This window comes from Symphalangus syndactylus, chromosome 16 (assembly GCF_028878055.3).
Source record: "Symphalangus syndactylus isolate Jambi chromosome 16, NHGRI_mSymSyn1-v2.1_pri, whole genome shotgun sequence".
Taxonomy (NCBI): domain Eukaryota; kingdom Metazoa; phylum Chordata; class Mammalia; order Primates; family Hylobatidae; genus Symphalangus; species Symphalangus syndactylus.
Window position 1 is genome coordinate 26170554 of NC_072438.2, and position 20302 is coordinate 26190855.

The following is a 20302-nucleotide window of genomic DNA, read 5'->3' on the forward strand; positions in this document are numbered from 1 at the left end:
GTCTACTTGGGGGCTCTGGTCATCATTGACACTCAGGGACCTCGACTGATGGAGGCTCCATTTTGACCTGGACTGCTGTGATCACTGAGGCAAAGCAAATAGATGAGGTGAATTCCGTGCTGGCTATTTAAAAGCTTCTGCCTGGAAGTGACTCATTTCTTTGGCATCTCAACTTTGATAGGTCGAAGCAAGTAACATGACCTCACTTGCATTCAGCTGGGTACAGACAGCTATCATGTCACATTTCACTGAAAGAGAGAACTAAAAAATTGTGAACAGTCTCAATGACCACCACAGACATCCATTATCATAACTGACAGGGTTTTGTTTTGCTTTGGTGCTCTCTATTTTTTGGATTTCAGCTCCTTTCATCATCCTTGCAATTATGGGTTGAGGTATTTTCACTAGCTGTTCCCTCTGCCTGGAATGCTCTTTCCTGCAGTTCTTGGCTTGACTAGCCAGACACAAAAGGCTATGTATTGTAGGAGTCCACCCATGTGAAATGTCCTGAAAAGGCAAATTTGTAGAAACAGAAAATATATGAATAGTTGCCAGGAATTGAGTTTAGGAGAGAATATGGAATGACTGCTAATGGGCACAAGGTTTCGTTTTGGTATAATGACAAGGTTTTGGGATTAGACAGTGGTGATGGTTGCACAATTCATGAAAATACTAAAAACCACGGAATTGTACATTTTTTAAAGGTGAGTTTTTTTTAAGGTCCAGTGAATACTTTTATTGTATGCTTGGGAATTACAATGATCAAATCAAACTGTGAAATTGTGTGCTCCTTTTGGTCTTTTCATTAAAAGGACTTGAAAAAATAATGATGCATCAGCATTTGTGTTATATATAATACAAATATTAAAAGTCCATTCAATGAGTTTGTAAATTAAAGCCAGAAGATGCTTACTTTACATTTTTTAATAACCCCCACGCATTTAATACCTCAAACCAAAACTAATTTGCAACAATGAAAATGGAATGTTTTCCTATCTAAACATGAAGAGTAATATCATGCTATATTGGCATCCAGGTGAGATCTTTCCCTTATAAGGTGTTTGAAATAAGTACTTTTTAAATTTTTTTTTATTTTTATTTTTTTTTGAGACAGAGGTTTGCTCTTGTTGCCCATGCTGGAGTGTAGTGTCGCAATCTCGGCTCACTGCAACCTCCACCCCCTGGGTTCAAGTGATTCTCCTGCCTCAGCCTCCTGAGTAGCTGGGATTCCAGGCGCCTGCCACCATGCCCAGCTAATTTTTTGTATTTTCAGTAGACATGGGGTTTTTCCATGTTGGGCAGGCTGGTCTCAAACTCCTGACCTCAGGTGATCCACCTGCCTTGGCCTCCCAACATGCTGGGATTACAGGGGTGAACCACCACGCCCAGCCATAAGTACTTTTTATTATGAAACTGTTGGCAGTGTTTGAATGAGTCTGGTGGGTTTCTATGTTCATGATTTTTACTTTTCCAAATTGTCATGAGGTCCCCTTCTGCTTGTCTCTAACCTCAGCCCCTACCAAGTATCCCTTCCTGCTCTGTGCTCCTGCGACCCTAGACTGTCAGTCCCTCTGACCTCCTAGCAGGTCCCTTGGGCAAGGCTTTTCAGAAGACTTTGCCTCCAGGCCCCTCATGACATGCAACTTCTTGTCTTTCAAAATCCAGTCCCCATGTCACCTCCTCAGTGAGGTCTTCGAAACTATACACAGTAATTGTTGTCCTCCCTATCTCTGCCTCCTTGTCTCATTTTTTTTCTTTCTTTCTTTATACCACGTGTCACCATCTGCAGTGATCTTGCTCATCAGTTCATGGACTGATTTTCCGTCTGCTCTCAACAGAATGTTTGAGAAGGCCAGAAGTTTTGCCTTTCTTACTCTTGTATCTCTGGAAGCTTGAACTCCACCCAGCACTTCAGAGGTCTCAATAGATGTTTGTGGATAAAGTTATTGAATAAGTACACTTAACAGCATATACTTTGTAAAATAGTTAGATAGACATGGGTTCAATCTCCAACTCTACCACTTATTGAGATGAGACCCTCACCTTCAGCCAATAACTTTACTTCCCTGTGACGCTTCCCTATATTTAAAAATGGCATGAGAACTGTGCTGTTGTGCAATTTAAAAGCAACAGTGACTATAAAGTAGTTGGTAGTGCACCTATCAAATAGTGAGACTTCAATAAATGTTATCTATATGGCAAATCATATTATTAGTTTTACATCATTTCCTTATAACTCTTAGCTCTGACTAATGGGACAACTTGCTCAGCTTTGTAAATAGCCCTGGATCGTACATAATGTATAATTTTGCCACATGTCTATTTGAGGCTTAGAAATGTAATTAGAAAGTTACCTTTTATAATATTCCCTTAAGCTAGAAACAGTTTTGCTTCAGTTCAAGTAGAGTTATTCAATTTGATTTCTATTTTGATTAAATCAAAAACATATTAAGAATGCTAGATATACATGCTTACTAATTGGCTCCATCAAAGTTTTTTTTTAACACTTAAAATTTTTCAGCTTGAAATAACTCTAAGTTCAGACCCATGCCAAGATAGTGATAAATACCTTTTAACATATGGATGTCTAGTTGTACATATTTTTAATACTCAAAATATTCCTTGGAAGGTATTATGAGATGTGAAATATTTTGAAGGAAATAGAAATTAACATTAGCACTTGTATTAATCATTTACCTCTAAATAAATAATAGAGAGGTGGTAATATATGCCCAAAGAAGAGCCAAGTCATTGTGAATCAATGGAAGAAAATGGAAGAGAGGAAAAGTGACACCTGAGTACTCAGGAGATATGTCTGGATAGAAACATTCAAGCATTACAAAGACCTAGAAGATGCTCAAAGAAGAATAGACAGGGAATCAGAGGACTTGAATCTAGCTCAACTTGGCCACTAGCTGGCTTGTGACCTTGAGCAGCTCTAAATAACCTTGCTGCCATAGTTTTTCTATATATTAAGTAGGTTTAATTCCATCTACTTTGTCTTCTTCACAGGGTTGTGATGATAAGTAAAATAACAATCGAAGAATTTGGGAAAAGGAAGTCCACTCTATAGACACAAAATGCATCTACTACAAGTTGTAATATGTATTTGGAATAAAAGTAACATTTATTGATTCAGTGTTGATTTATGCTAATTGAATCTCTATACAATCCTGAGAGAGGTATTCCCTTTTATAGATGGCAAAACTGAGGCTGAGGAAGGAAAAGCAATTGTAGCAGCTACTAAAAGGCTGAGTCAGGATTCAAGCCTTTAGGCCTGATATGGTTTGGCTTTGTCCCCACCCAAATCTCATCTTGAATTGTAGCTCTCATAATCCCGACATGTCATGGGAAGGAACCTGTGGGAGGTCATTGAATCATGGTGATGAGTTTTCCCATGCTGTTCTCGTGATAGTGAATAAGTCTCATAAGATCTGATGGTTTTATAAAGGGCAGTTCCCCTGCACATGCTCTCTTGCCTGCCACCATGTAAAATGTGCCTTTGCTCCTCCCTTGCCTTCTGCCATGATTGTGAGCCCTCCCTAGCCATGTGGAACTGTGAGTCTGTTAAACCTCTTTTTATTTATAATTTACCTCTATTTATTTATAATTTACCCAGTCTCTGATATTTCTTCACAGCAGTATGAAAATGGACTAATACAAGCTCTGCCTGGTTTTAAGGTCCATGCAACTTTCCAAGACATCAGTTTCATAAAATAAAACAATGATGGAGTGCCAGAGTGGCATCAGAGTGCCAATCCTTCCTGGGTGGGCACTACTGCTGTATTCTGAGGGAGCATTTTAAAGAAAATGTACATCTCATTATGAATTTATTTTTCACACATATTAAACAATTAGAATCAATAATTTAAAACTTTTTTTTTTTTTTTTGAGACGGAGTCTCGCTCTGTCGCCCAGGCTGGAGTGCAGTGGCGCAATCTCGGCTCACTGCAAGCTCCGCCTCCCGGGTTCACGCCATTCTCCTGCCTCAGCCTCTCCGAGTAGCTGGGACTACAGGCGCCTGCCACCACGCCCAGCTAATTTATTTTTTTGTATTTTTAGTAGAGACGGGGTTTCACCGTGGTCTCGATCTCTTGACCTTGTGATCCGCCCGCCTCGGCCTCCCAAAGTGCTGGGATTACAAGCGTGAGCCACCGCACCCAGCCAGCTTTTTTTTTTTTTTTACAATTTGATAAAATCACCTCCTAGTTTTCTTAGGGCTCATACTGAGAATGACTGCATTCTGGTGTGGCGTACCAAGGGCTGATATTATTTCACTCCATTTATTTCTAAACCCTTTCTAATGCTGCCTAGAATTTGCCAATCTTTTGGGGCTTTGTTGGTTATTGGATTTTTTTGTTTTTACATGAAGAAGTATATATCCTCGATTTCTCGTGTGTTGTTTTTGTGTCTGTACCTTGATCTTCCTTCCCTAAGTTACTTCATGAATCTGAGTTTTGGTTCTGCTTTGTACTTGGGTAAAGAATGCAGTAGTGAGTGACGGTACCCCTCAGGCAGGGAAGTCCTACTTCACCTTGCAGTGAATGAATGTTAAGAATTCATTTACAAGGTCACACAAAAATGTGAATTTGGGAAATTCTAGAAAGCAGACATGGAGAAACATATGCTTAGCAGAACACTAAGGGAAAGGAGAGTGCTGGAGATGTACCCAGCCAAAGGGGGCTCACAACGGGAGATAACACTTAACATTCAGAGATTACAAACCTATTGAGCCAAGAATAGAATTTATTACCTCTTTCCTAATCATAATGAATGCAAAAATAAATGTGAATCAGCAAGGTAGTATGTGTATAAAGGCCAGTGAGAAGTTGGGCTAGGAAGTATAAGGTATAGAGATATAATAGAAAGCATCCTGTATTTGGAATCAAAAGGCTGGGTTTAAGTCTTTGTTGCTGCCTGTGATCCTGCCTGTGATTTTGGAGAAACTTAATTTCTCCAAGTTCTGCTTTGTAAAATGGGGATAATAATAACTCTCCTTTATTTATCTACTTACCAAATACCAGGTACTGTGCAAAGTTCTCACAATAACCCTATGAATTCAGTATTATTATCTCCATTTTACAGATGGAGAAACTGAGGCTCAGAGAGGTGAAATAACTTACTTCAAGGTAATCAGTTAATAGCTAGCTGAGCAAAGATCCTAGTCCAGCTTTTATTTTGAAACTTTATACTTTACTGTTCTATCCTGCCCAGAGAGTTGAAGGAAAACAATATTTATAATTGTGTATGAAAAGTTTTCAGACATGAAATTTGAACTATTATTATTCACTCCATTGTCCAGTCTCATATGAATAAAAATGGTTAAAATATTAGGAAATAAAACACACAGCCAGTAATTTCCATTGCTGTTTTTAATGTCATCAGTTTACCAGGGAAGAAAAAATCTCTAGGGAGGGGATGGAGCATTTTCTGATCGACATCATCTTTGGGTTAAGCCATTGGTGCTTGGAAAAATAGAAATCATAAATATTAATGGCTCAGGGAGCATCAGAACTTCCAGGGCAGCCAAGTTCATACAGCACAGCGATAACTTACTGATGGAAGGATGGGATCCAACTTCTGCTCCAGTGAGTGGTGAAGCCACTAGAGTGTGCAGGGCATGGTGAGCAGCATTGTTACCCACACTTTCCTGTGTGAGGTGTAGACCAGCAGAGGAGACACCAGGCCTTGTATTCACAAAGGAAAAGGGAGCTGATTTTATTTCTCATCACTCTCTTCTCCTGTCATGTTGATTCATAAGTTTCTTTTCTGATTTGCTATTCCTTTCAGCCCTGAGTCCAAAGCTTAAAGCAATTTACATGCAAGTAAGCCAACTGGATAGGACAGACCTGGCATCACGTACTAGATGCACAATTCTTGAAAATGCACGAATGTTACCTGAGCCCTGGTTTTCTTATCTGCATTATGGGCATGATAACATCTTCCCAGGTGCTTGGGAGGATTTGGTGAAACAAAATGTGAAAAGGATCTGGCATGTAGGCTACACCCAATAGTCAGTCACCAGCAACAGCTGCCATTTTTGGCTGCTTGGCATCTATCTTTCTATTTTGGGAAACATCCTACCTGCCCTATCTCCATTCTTAAAAACTAGAGTAAAAACCATACATCCTTCCACTACCCGTTAGCAAGAGTTTGCACAGATAACCTAGGCTGAGCCAATCCGATGCTTCCATTCAGGGCTTCGAATTGGAAACAAGTTCCGCAAAGACCAGGAGAGTTTGGGGGACATCCAAAGTGGGATGGTGGTGTCTGTAATGGGTGAGTAGACAATTGCTAACAAAATGGTCATCGTCATTTGTGTTCTTGGCCCAGTGCAGGCCCCTCCTTTCCTGCCACTTTTGAAGTCTGTTTTTTTTTTTTCCTTTTTTATAAAAAAGCCTGTTAAGGATTCTGTGTTCCCTTGCTAAACTTCTAATACCTATTTTTCCTTTGAAGATAGCCAGTTGTTTTCTGTTACTTGCAGCCAAGAATACTGATAAACACACTCTACTCTCAGTAGTGTTATATACATACCAACTGCACCTCAACTAATTAGTAGATTTAATGAATCAAAATTGCCTTTTCTCCACCCTGTAGTCTGTTTTATTTTGGAAAAATATTGACCAACGATGAAAAGATTTTATTTCATTGTTTTATTTAATTATAACTATCCTTTTTTTTTGAGACGGAGTCTCGCTCTGTCACCAGGCTGGAGTGCAGTGGTGCGATCTCTGCTCACTGCAACCTCCACCTCCCAGTTTGAAGCGATTCTCCTGCCTCAGCCTCCCAAGGAGCTGGGACTACAGGCAAGTGCCACCATGCCCAGCTAACTTTAAATGAGTTACCAACAGGAAAATCTTGATTTGAGTATCGATTCGGCTGAATTTCTCTTCTCTTGACAGTAATAACTGTGGGCATTTGCATTTTGCTTGGTATTTTCCAGCGTGTTTGGAAATACACTGTTAAGGCTGGTACTTAACTTAATTCTGTGAGATGAGTATTCTCCTGATTATCCCACGTTTAGAGATGGGGTTCCTGAGCTCTGGTGACTGGCACAGAGTCATGCAGTTTGTGGTGGAGCCGGGACTCAAGCCCAGGTTTCTTGATGACAAGCCCCAACTCTTCTAGTAATATTCTATTTTTGATGACAGCTATGAGACTTTGCAAAACTAAGACCATAGCCTGAAATTTAATTTAATCAGGGGTGCCCGTTCTGCTCAGCAAGCTGGTTCGTATTCAAGGAAAACCATGTAGAGTGTGCGTCTAAGGCATTGTGGAGATTGTGTTCAGACAACCTAAGATTGGAGTGTGGATACCATCCTTGTCCTACACTGCATGCCTCTTGTCAGCGTAGACAAAGTGAATCGGACTGGTGAAATGCTTGCTAAAACTAATAGTTGACTGATGGCTGCCTCTCCCCTCCGCTAACCATTAACCCTGCCTAAGGGAATTTGCTCATGGAGCTACAAATGAGTGAGTGGCAGGCTGGGGAATAAAATGGAGACATCCACAGAAGTAGGCATCACTAGGTAATTTTTCTCATCATGACATGACTTGTGACAGGTGCAGGGTGGATGTGTTTTTATCTCAATAATTTCCTGGTGACATTCTGCTCTGCAGAGAGAAAATGCCTGATGTACCCACTGCTGTGGCATGCATACAGGGTTGCTGAACCAGGTTAACTGTTTCCTAAGATTTCTGTATCAGGGTAACTGCCGTTTGAGTTGATCTGGGAAGAAATCCCTAGCGATGCTCTCGTTAATTCCAGCTAATCATTCTTCAGCAGGAGCACCGAAGGCAGGCTTGTTCCCTTGGTGGGACTTAGATCTTTAAATGCTTGTGACTTCAAGTACTAATGAGCTAAAGGAAAGCTGCCCTACACAGTTTAACCTACTGCTTCTTAAATGACAATCCTCGGGGTCTTTCCTTCACATTCAATCTCTGATAAGCTATTTTATAATTTCCCGATGACAGTTAAATTGAGTCTCCTCATTGGCACAGTTACCCAATTTGCTTCTGACAATTCTGCCTTAAGAAACTTTTGATGAGGACATTGCAAGGTGGCACCTCCAGCAATCCCCATGGCGGGACATCATGAAAATGAAATAGCTGGTTTTTAAAACAAAAAGGAAAGAAATAGGGGAAATCATTTTTTTTTTAAAGCATGTCTCTAAATGCAGGGATGGTTTCCCAGAATTCTATATGGTTAATGAAAAGTCAGACAGCAGATGACATTTACCCTGCTAAATGTTGATGATTAAGAAGGAAAAGGTTATATCCTGCTTTTTTTTTTTTTTTTACTTCTGGAGCTTCTGCACAAGGGGGTCAACTGGAATGTCTGCATAAAAGGAATTGCCTGTTTGCGAACAACCGGAGACCAACTCCGGTATTGTTACAATTGCTCTTGATGATGGTAATTACTTTGTGTCCCCCCCCCACCCGGGGATTCAGCCTCCCAGTCCCCGATAGCCAGCTCCCTCCTGGACACATGCCAGCAGCCCGTAATTAAAGTGTTTTCTGAAGGGAGCATCTCTGTGTACTACCCATTGTGAATAATGTCCTTGGAGTCTGGCTGTAGTAATTGAAAAGAAATGAGACCTTTCCAGTTTGTCCCTCTTTCTGCAGCCCCTGCCCCGCCCCTTTCCCAAGACAAAAACATTGTGAAATGCCACACAAGAAGGAAGGATTCATTTTTGTGAATTTGAAAGCTGAAGCACAATACGCTCCCATCCCCCACCTCCAAGAGCTGATGTTTCAAGTGTAACCTTCCTATTACAATTATTCTTGCATGATTAAATAGAGACTGTCCTCCTATTATGCTCTTTGTTGATAGATTAAATGTTCCAATGAGACATTAGACTGTATTATAATGAACCATTTCTGGAGAGTCAAATTGTAAATTAGGTACGTCTTTGAGGATTACCTTCAATGAAATTTGATTATGTGACTGTTAATTCTAAATAAACATTATCAACATTTTCATATAATCTCATTCGATCTTGATAATAATTTTATAGGGTAGTTAGCACTGGAATTGTAAATCCAGTGCTTTAATGTTGAGAAAACTTCAACTCAGAGAAGCTAAATAGCTTTCTCTAAATCCTCCAGTTAGTAAATGCAAGTGAACCATGAATCCAGATTTCTTGATTTCCGAAGTGGGGTTCTTTTCATGGCATCATAAGATTATTTATAAAGACAATGTGCAGAATGTATATTTTGATTTTCACAAAATTCTGCAAATGTATCTCCAAATGCTAAGGCAATAATATTGAAAAATTATAATGATTTTCAGAAGAGAGAGGTTTGATTGAGTTGTACTGTCTTCTACCAATTGGCCCAAATGCACAGAGGGAGAACAATTATATTACCAAACTCCATTCTCAACAAGGTAATACATATACAAAACTTGGAAGGAAATTAAAGAGGCTTGTTGGCTTCTGTTCCACAACAAACATGGGAAAAGAGATCCGTGTTTGCTTAATGGAAACCTTAATTCAAATTTCTAATTGGGTATAATGAACAAAGGAGAATGTCCCAAATGCTTGAAAACTGTAAACAGTACAGTGTTCTCTTAATGATCAAATACTGATTATCTTAGTGAATCTAAATGACATGGGTCTGAGTGCTGCTGGGGAATGCATAATTCCTTTTTTTGTGTTTCCAGTAAACTCTGAGCTGTCTTGGTCAGGGAGCCTAGGGGTGGGGCACGGCCGGGTGGGTTCTTGCTAGCAGGCTGATAGAGTTGCTTGCCATAAGGACAACCACTTTTCAAAGATTTATAATAAAGAAAAACTTGGAATACGACTTTGATTTAAGGATGTTGACTGTTAAAACTTATATAGAGAAAAAAACTATAGTTCACGTTTAATGGTCTTCGGAGACTAAGCCACGAATTTTACAGATGCTGAAGATTATTTTTGGAACCTATATGAGGGGTTGACCTTAGAGTTTATATTGATTTCTTTTAACTTCTTCAGCAGTTGCAAATGTTTGTCCAGCTTGATTTTGGGAAAAAAATTAATGCTGTTTGAAATCATATCAGGTTTGGTGAATTAAATAAGGGAGTGATTGAGGGGGGCAAGCCCACTTGGGATCAAGATGAAGCATAACAATGTATGAAGAAGCATTTTCTTGTGTGCTTTGTTTACTACTCCTGAGGGAAATTCTAGAGGAGACATTGGAAGTACTTTTGGTGGTGGAAGCATCATTGAAATAATGCCATTCAGCAGATTTTTTTAAAAATAGTTTTTTTTGGCTGGATGCGGTGGCTCACACCTGCAATCCCAGCACTTTGGGAGGCTGAGGCAGGCGGATCACCTGTGGTCAGGAGTTCGAGACTAGCCTCACCAACATGGTGAAACCCTGTCTCTACTTAAAATACAAAAAATTAGCTGGGTGTGGTGGTATGCACCTGTAATCCTAGCTACTCAGGAGGCTGAGGCAGGATAATCGCTTGAACCCAGGACGTAGAGGTTGCAGTGAGTTGAGATCGCGCCATTGCACTCCTGACTGGGGGACAAAAGCGAGACTTTGCCTCAAAAAAATTGTTTTTTTCTCACTATAGAATTTATATATATACTTATACATATATATGCATATATATATATGCATATGTTCATTTTTGGGTAGAAAATTTAGAAAGTGTAGGTATGTGGAAAGAAGAAAACAATCACCAGGATTATCAAGTAGCCACTACTCACCTAGTCTGTTCTCATTATTTTCACAGATATACATATACATGTTAGAGAGGAAGTAGAATATCATGTTTGTGAGTTTAGGTGGGAGAGTCAGGGGACTTAGGTTCAAATCCCAGCTTTACAACTTCCTAACTTTGTGATTCTAGCCAAATTACTTAAACTCTCTAAACTTCCCTTTTCTCATCTATAAAATGGAGTTAAGAGTTGTACTAAACTTGCTGGGTTGTTGGTCATTAATTTTTTTATGTATTTATTCATGCATTCAACAAATGTTTATCAAGCACCCACTCTGTACCTGGCTCTGTTTTAATCCTGGGACCAAAACAGGAATAGAAACAGTAGAAGTCCTGAACTCACTGGATGTACTAGAAAGGGGATGTGGACAAAAACCTTATAAATAAATTGAAACATGTTATTACAGTGCTTGCACCAATCCTTGATTACCACTGGCAATGCCAGTAAGGCTGGAAAGTGCCTGCACGTGCAGTGGCTTGCATTACAGGAGAAGAATCATGAGTTTAGGGAATTCTAATCTTTCATAATGGACAGGAAGCCCGCCTGACCTTTGTTCTAGACAGAGACATTATTATCTTTATTATATAGGACAGCAAATACACCTACCTTTTATTATCTTCTGAGTAGTAAATATATCCTTGTATTTAAGTCTAAATACATCCTTGAAAAGTAGGCCACAAAAAAAGGAAGATAGTGCCTCTGCTTGCAAGATGTGCAGAAATACAAAAGACTCATAGGAAATTATTCCAAAACACGTGTGTGAAACGAAAAGTTTTTGGCCCCATCTAGACCTATGGGGACTGAAACTCTGTAGGTGTGAAACTGAGCAATTTGTGTTTTATCAGGCATTTAAGTGATTTTAATGCAGCTAAAGCTGGAGATCCACTGCCTGGGGAATGGACTAAGGTCTCACTAAGGAAGTTGTGTAGAAGTGGAGGTCAGCTCAGTAGGGCTGTCTCCCGGGGCAGTGTCAGCAGTAGACAGACCAGCATGTGCCTGGGCTCCTCGTCACGGTAATATCACAAGGCACAGAGGGTGTGGGTAGGACTTAGAGAGACAATATCAATTTATAAACATCAACTAACCTAGAAATCAAGATACCAGGTTTTAGCCATTACCTTGGCCTTGTGAACTTGAACAAATAATTCCATTTTAAAGACCTACAATTTTTTTAAAAAGTTTGAACAGTCATCTAGTCCTGGGATTCCAAATACGGATTTTTCTCTTTGACAACTCTAATCCCCTGATAGGCAGGCTTTTGAGGGATTTGCAGGTGTCTGCCATGGATGAGGGATGGATGTGACGATACTCTTACAGTTGACATATTTAATCCATCCAAATGCCTTATTTTTCTTTAGGACAAGAAAGGACAAGCTGTCTATCATTTGTTAGTTGTTAGTTTTCTGTTCTCCATCTTTTTAGCAGGGACCACTTCAGGACCAACTTTCTTTCATAAGTCTAATTTCTGTTATAACTTTGAACTGTTTGGGTGAGCCATCATTAAGGCTACTAAAAAAGTATAGGACATTTGGATTTTTAGGCTATGATTTTGTATTATAATTCAGTCCAGATCAACAAATTTTGAGGCAAAAGTCTTTGTCAGGTTACTTTCTCTGAAGTCTTGCTTGTTCCCAAACCAAATGGATTTCTTAGTGCATTTGCAATCAGCAATAACTAGAGAGAGGAAAAAAATGCATTTTGAATAGTTTCCTGAATATCAGTTCAAAGGTTTGAGCAAGTTGGATATATTATTAATTGTCATGTAAAGTCTTAAAACAGCTTTGGAACTCTTAGAATCTTATCTATTTTTACATTTTTAAATTAACCATTTTTAGTCAGCCAAGCACATCGGCCAAAGTACAATTTTGATTCAAATTGCAGAAATTTCTTTAAGGTGAATCTTTAATTTTAAGTGGGGCTAACACTTCAAGTGAAGTTAAACATTACTAGATAATGATTTTGATCTGTTTCCAAGAAAAAATAATTTATGGCAACAGATTTGTTATGGTACTAATTAGTTATTGCACCAGTAATTGCAATATTCAGAAAGATGAGAAAAAAATACCAAATAGTAGTACAAGTAGTACAGAGAACAAGACAGAGGAGTAGATAGGAGAGAGGAAGAAGTAGGGAGAGAAAAACAAAAGAGAGAGAGTATTTGAAAAGCAGTTGTCAGCCTCTTCTGCCTTGACCCCACCCTTGCTAAAACTGTGTAATTTCCAAGGGGCGAGAAGCTACTTTTCAGTTTTAAGCTAATGCTTTCCCAGAAATTGTTTTCTTTGTTCCCTAAATTATTGATTGGGCTATTAAGGGTCTAAACTGAAACTTTAACTCATTGTTTTAGTCTTCCCAGAGTGACCTCCTAGAACATACTGACTGAGTTGCTACACTGCCTAATTGAGAAGAGCCTGAGAGCAGAAAGTAAACGCCCATAGACAGCAGTGGCCTGGCCGCTCAGCACCTCCGTTTGCACACCTCGCCTCATGGGGGTAGGGAGGTTGGGAGTTATTCTGTAGTATCTTTTCTGGTAAGGGGTACAGAGTCCTTGCCATTACAACTTTGGCAGGGTTGGAAATTGTCACTGGCCTCTGCTTAGGGGTCGAGAGCGCCTACTTCAACTCATCATCACATCTACTCACTAAGAAACTGGTGTCCTAGAGGCAGAGGGTACTGAGTTACGGACTTATCAACCATGGAAAAGTTCTGAAAGTATGGGAGGTGGGTGAATTCTGTAGCTGTAAAAAAGATAGTCTTTGATATTGGACTCTAAAATTCCAGATTTAAATCCTTTATCTCCCTCTTAATGGCAGTAGTCTTGGAAAAGGTAATTAATGTCTCTGCTTCTCAGTGTTACTGTTTGTAAAATGGAGACGATGATAAAACAGCAGAGCCAGTATGTGGGGGAGATCTAATATAAATAAAGTGCTTAGTCACTTGCCTGGTAAGCACTTCAACTGACTTAACTGTCATTATTTAAAAAATCATTTACATTATCATCATTGTCAGGGACAAGACTGTAAGATCCAGCTATTAGTTCACCATATCAGGAGCAAGTCAAAGGATCTGGGAACAAGGATGTGTAGAAGGGGATAAATTAACCAAGTCTTGGGGAAAAGATAGGCAGAGTATAGAGACCAGAACATTAAGCCGACATTTAATTATCACCAATACCAGTACATATCATTTATTGCTAATTTGTCAGGTACTCCTCTCTTCTATTTTGCTATTGTTTCCAATCCTCATGTCCACTGTATAAAAAAGAAATATCATTTTCCTGTTTTAACTGGTAAGATAAAAGTGCTCAGAACATTTATACATCATTTGAGGACCCAAATTCTCATTCTAAGGACTGTGACTTTCCAGTGTACCCACACTTCAGGTGAATGCTGTCTGGGTCACTAGAAATATCTGTGGGTTTGGGTGTCTTTTCTACTGTTTTCCTTCTGTATTTGTAATTATTAGGATTTTTAGCCTCAGAGAAAAATTCAGGGGCGTGCTCCTCACCCATGATCTTCTTATATTTTTCCTCTCATTTCCCTTTCATTTCCTGGCTCTGGTTTTATTTTGCAGTGTTGGTGGATCTTATGGTACCTCTGATTTTATTGTGAAGAAAAAATATTGAAGTGTGTTAGTTAGATATTGAGTGTAGCAAGTCAACCTCAAACAATCATTTCCTGTTGTTCATAGTCTGTGGGTTGGCTGGGGATTGGTTCGTCTAGGCTAGGCTTGGCTGCCGGTGGCTCTGCTCCATGTCTCTTATGCTAGAACCATCAGGCCAGCCTAGACATGGTGCAAGAGGGCAAGGGAAAGCACACAGGACTGCTTTAGACCTAAATTCAGCACAGGCACACCTCACTTTCATCTCATTCTGTTGGTTAAAGCAAATCACATGGCTGGGTCAAAAGTAAATGAGCAAAGAGTGCCCTCACTTGTACTGAAGGGCACTACAAAAGTACAGTACGTGGCAATGGACATGAAAATAGGGAGGGGTGGGGAATTAGAGCCATAGATGCAATTTATCACAAAGATATGTCAACCAAGACATCATTTTGAGACTTAGGGTTGCCTGGTGGTTTCTCTTTCTCTATGTGACACTGACTTGTGGGTTAGCTCTCTTTTGAGTCCTGACAATCATGGGAAGCAGATGTCTCCCTTGGGCATGGTTGACACTGAGTGTTGCTTTTTCAAGTATCTCGCTCTGCACTGTCTCCTGGTGAAACTACAAGCGTTAGGGAAGAAACAGTATCTTCAAACTCTTATAAAGTAGGACATATTTGTGAAGTAACTGTGATTTTTTTCTTTAACTCTCCAAACAATTCCCTTGAAGCACTCTATTTCCTGAAGTAAGTTTAGGGAGAATAAGTTTATCAGTGGGCACTTCATACCATAACCTGGTATTCTTATATTTTAACTGGTATTATAACTCTGTAATCCTTTCCTTGGTATTATTGTTCTTACTGAAACTTGGCAAGACACAATGTCTTTTGTTAATGGAGGAATCTTAGGCAAGGAATATTCTGAATGGGTAATAGCAGGGCTCTGAAATTGAAATTTGGTAATAGCGGGGCTCTGAAATTGAAATTACCTCCTGTCCTTGAGCATGAGTCTTGATCATTACATACAGCGGGTGCTCATACGTGATGACATTGGTTGACTTAATGAATAAAAGTCACTCTTATTTTTGCTTTGCAAGATTCTATCTTTCCAAGGCAGGAATCTGAAACAACTTTGTGTTGGGTATAACCATAGGCAATTTCTCTCAAGTTGCTTGCAATCAAATATTGACAGGTTTATGTGAATTGAGATTCTAAGATCAAGTTTCCAAGGCCAACAAATCACAGACATTGAAGGTAGAGGGAGGAGAATGGACTTTTACAGAATACCCACTATGTGCTACGTACAATGTGCTGGGCTCTCTAGGAATACTTTCTTATAAATTTACATTACATCAAAAGAGATGGATAGCATCATTTTAATTTTAAGAGAAAGAAATTGAGGCTAAGTAACTGTGCATGGGCACATAGCTCATGAGTTTAAGGTTTAGGGTCAGGTCTTTCAGATTCCAAAGCCTGTATTTTTTCCTAGGCCAAGCTGCCTACAAAAATGAGATGGTGATATTGTCCAAAGTTGGCTAAATTGAGTAGATCTTTGACTCTTTTCATTGTCTTTATGGCTTATAGCACCACCTTTATAATCTCTCTTATAAATCACCTCTTGTGAAACCTGCTTTTCACAGTCAATAAATAACTGGGTGGTTTTAGACTTGGGTTCTTTGTTAATTATTATGGTTATGTTTAAATCCAAATAAAGCTTCATGATAAGATAAAGAGGCCAACTGAATGTGGGTTGTCCATTAGGAAGCATTGATTTCTGACATAATTATGGGGGAAATAAATTCTTATCAGAAACTGAGTTAGCAATTGACAGTGTTGTCCCTGTACTAACCCTGTAGCCTTTCTTCTCAAGGAAGCTGACCCTCTGGGAGCATGTTAGACCCATTCACAGAGATTTCATTTCAGAGTTGATCATTGTCTTTTCCATTTCAGAGGCTCATCCACAGTTTACTAAATGGTATCCCCACCACGGCCTCAAAGAGCTCTGTCTCCTTCTGTGAGCCTTCTTCTCTTTCCCAGGAAATTGCTTCAGTCCTGGTGGAATACTGCAAACTGTAAAAGCTCCTCGACTTCTTGTGTTCTAAAAGGTATTCACTAACAATCCAAAATTAAGGGGCGGCACAGTGGAATGGTAGAAAAACACGGAGTCAGGCAGACCTGGGTTTGAATTTTGGGTCCTCTGCTTAGTACCTATGCGGCCATGGGTTAGTTAACCTCTCTGGTAGTCAGTTTCCAGATTTAGATAGCTCTCTAGAAAACAGGGTGACAAAATCTACCTCAGAGGTTTGTTGCGGATATTGAATGAGGTAAAGTATGTAGAAAATCTTCAGTGCAATAATGCAATTATAGTCTATTCATGTAGGCCTGCCATGAACGACTACAGGCTGCACACTGCTTGACTCTAGGGGGTGACATTCACACTGTGCTCAGTGCTAAGCCATGAATAATCTTTATAACCATATTCATCCTACTGACAAATTTACCGTACTGTCCAGTGCAAGGAAAGCATATCTATAAAAAAGCAGTCATTATCATTATTATTATTATCCCTCCAGTTAGGTTTTCATACTGGTTACTCACTCTTGTTTTTTCTTTTTAAATTATTTACTTTGTTAGGCAATCTACCTAACTAGAATTCATTTTCATCCAAACTGAACAGTTTCTGCAATAGCCTATGACCATTTTGGACACAGCAACCTATAGGCAAGTTCTCATCTGGACTCCTGGATATTTTCCCCAATCCTGGATGTAGAGATTAGCCTTTTCATTTGCCTAGGAAATGGAATCAAAGGTCATGGATGAAATGCATGAACAGGGTTTAGGAGACGGGGAACCTGCTTTTGGGAGTGACGATGAAAGCTGCAGACTATCAAACTTGAACTTGAAAATTGTGGTGATCTTCTTGAACATCTGTTTCCTAATCACAGAAACACAAAAACGTATTTAAAAGTGATGGCAAAAAGACTTCAAGGATCAATAGAACTTCTTACTAGAGAATTTGGCACTTCTTTGGAGAATATCTGTGATAGCTACAATCTATAATTTAATTGTCAAGCATTAATATTAATTTATGAATGCTGAACTTCAGGTGCAACCAAATCCCATCTTTAACTGCAAGAGAATCATTTTGTGGAACTTAAATTGCATTGATTTTAAATAACTTGGAACCACACCTACATTTTTAATGTGCTGTTTTGCTCTCACTTTATAAGGCGATTCTTACCCAAACTGGTAGATGCGCTGTTTGCTCCATCCCTTTAGAAGTACATCAGGGGAAAGAAAAGGGAAGAGAAAACTGGGAAATTACACCCATTCAGAAATCATGAAGAGGCTGGGCTTTTGTCCTTCATATGTGATTTTTTTTGAAACATGATTTTTGAAATGATTTAAAACATAAGTTGTTGTAGGTTTGAATTATACAGCTCAAGTGAAGGGGTGTAGGATGTATATGGAGGGTAAGGGATGAAGGTTGGAAAAATTACTGTCTGTGAGGTCCAAGCTGTTCATGTATTTGTTTAATTCTCATAACACTTCTGTAAAACTAGGGTTATTGTTTCCATTTAACAAGGAGAAAAGCCAGGCTCTAAGAAAATTAATCTGCCAAAAGTCATCGCTTTGTTCTCTTCAGAATAAAACCTTCACTTAAAAGGTAAAGCTATAATGTTATTTCCTTTACTGAAGATATCATGAATGGTACATTTCTAATGTACCATATCTACTGACCCCAAGCAAATCCTCTTTCCTTTGAACCAAAGCCAGCTGACATTTTTGGGAAATAGTAAATATTTTAGGCTTCATGAGCCATATGGTGTCTGTAGCAACTACTCAACCTGCTGAGGTAGCAAAACCAGCCATTGTCCACATGTAAATAAATGAGCATGGCTGCGTTTCAACAAAACTTTACTTATAAAAGCAAATGGAATATAAAAGCAGGGAGTCGGTGAAATTTGGTCTGCAAGACTGGTTTGCCAACCCCTGCTTGAGTCCATACATCCTCAGAACAAAAACACACAAAAAATCCAAAAAAGTGCTAAATGAAGATGGAGTTTGGCGGTGAAAACATTTTCTGTAAAGGGCATCATAAGCTTTATGTTGTTTTCCTCATATATTGAGGGGAAAATCCATTACTGTATATATACTATATGACTGTATCAGTTGTATGACTGTGTAGGTGCTTGGAATAAAACAACACTCTTCTTTAAATATATGCATGCCCAGTGTTTCAAGTATTACACATAGTTAACCATAGAAGACTGAGTGAGAGCATACTCTGATTCATGCAAAAACTGTTACGGTTCCGCTGTAGTTGAGTGGCTGATTCTTTTTCTTCTTATCATCAACTCAATTTTAATGCAATCTTTAAATTCCCTGACACCAACAGATTATCATGTTGTTGGAACAATTTCAATATCCTAGAGCTGGATAGATAACATTTATTTAAAAGGTAAAACAATAATGTTATTTTCTTTACTGAAGGTATCATAAATAGTACATTTCTAAAAGGACAATTTCTTTGCCATTTGTTTATTTATTTATTTTTACATGCTATACAGAGGCAGAGAGACTGGGAGACCTCAAATAAGATGCTAACTAAAAAAAGTAAAATAATTTTTTTTTTTTACAAAAATCAATGTAAGTATTTGGAAAATGTGGAAAACACTACACAGCTTCTAAACTCTCATTAAACGCCATAGAAAATCACCAACTAGCTCTTCTATGTAAGGCATGAGACATCTGATAGTTGGAAATTGCCTAGTGCAATAGCTAAACCAAATAGTGTAACTGAGGAATACTAAAGGCCAGAAGCCAATTTACAGTGGAGTTCACGTCCAACACCTTAATATTCTGGTTGAGAAATCCTATTGCAGTGGTTCAGGCTAGAGATAATCAAAGTTCAAATTGAAGCAGTAACTGTTAACAGTGTCAAGAAAGGGATGAATATGAGAGATTTTGGGATATAGAATTGGCAAAAAGTGGTATACTAGTTAAAGGTCATTGTAGATGACGATAATAATGACTTTTTGTGTGTGTGGAAGATAAGAGAAACTGACTGGTGGAATTAAGAAGGAAAGATTTATCAAAAGGATTCTAGGGTAGCTCATCTAATTAAAGAAAGGACTGAATATTCAAATCTTGGAAATGCAGAAATCAGGGGCTCTCTAGGGAACTCAGCAGTGAGCCTCCACATATCTTTTTTCTAGAGTACTGCCATTAGGGTTATTGACTTCGAATCTATGATTAGTTACTTTTATTAATGGTCTCAATTAAAGACTTCATTGTATCTATGCCCTTTGCTCTGTAACTCTGTAGCCCCCTCTCGTGCTGAATCTGAAATTGGCCATGGAACAGTAGTGAATATAGTGTCAGCAAAAACTTGAATAACACTTGCAAAAATAGTTTGGCTCTGTGTCCCCACTCAAATCTCATCTCGAATTGTAATCACATGTGAGAGAGGGATCTGGTGGAAGGTGACCGGATCATGGGGGTGGTTTTCCCCCGTGCTGTTCTCATGGTAGTGTGTGAGTTCTCATGAGATCTGATGGTTTAAAAGCATTTGGCAGTTCTCCTCGTTCTATCTCTCCTGCTGCCATATAAGATGTACCTTGCTTCCTATTCACCTTCTGCCATGATTGTGAGGTTCTTGAAGCCTCCCCAGCCATGCAGAACTGTAGATCAACTAAACCTCTTTCCTTTTTAAGTTACCCAGTCTTAGGTAGTTCTTTATAACAATGTGAGAATGGACTAATACACTTTCAGGTTTCCACTTTCTTGGTTGCTCCCTGTCTTTGCCATGAGATTATGCCTGGGCTAGCCGAATGGATGATGTGGCAAGCAAGATGTTGGCTCAAGATGGATGATGTGGCACAAGATGTGGAGCTATGACATCCCAGATTTCTGAGCTGAACCCCCAGCTATGAGAGAAAACCCATCTGAAAACTGCATATCCCACCCCGCAGCTGACTGCAGGCACATGAG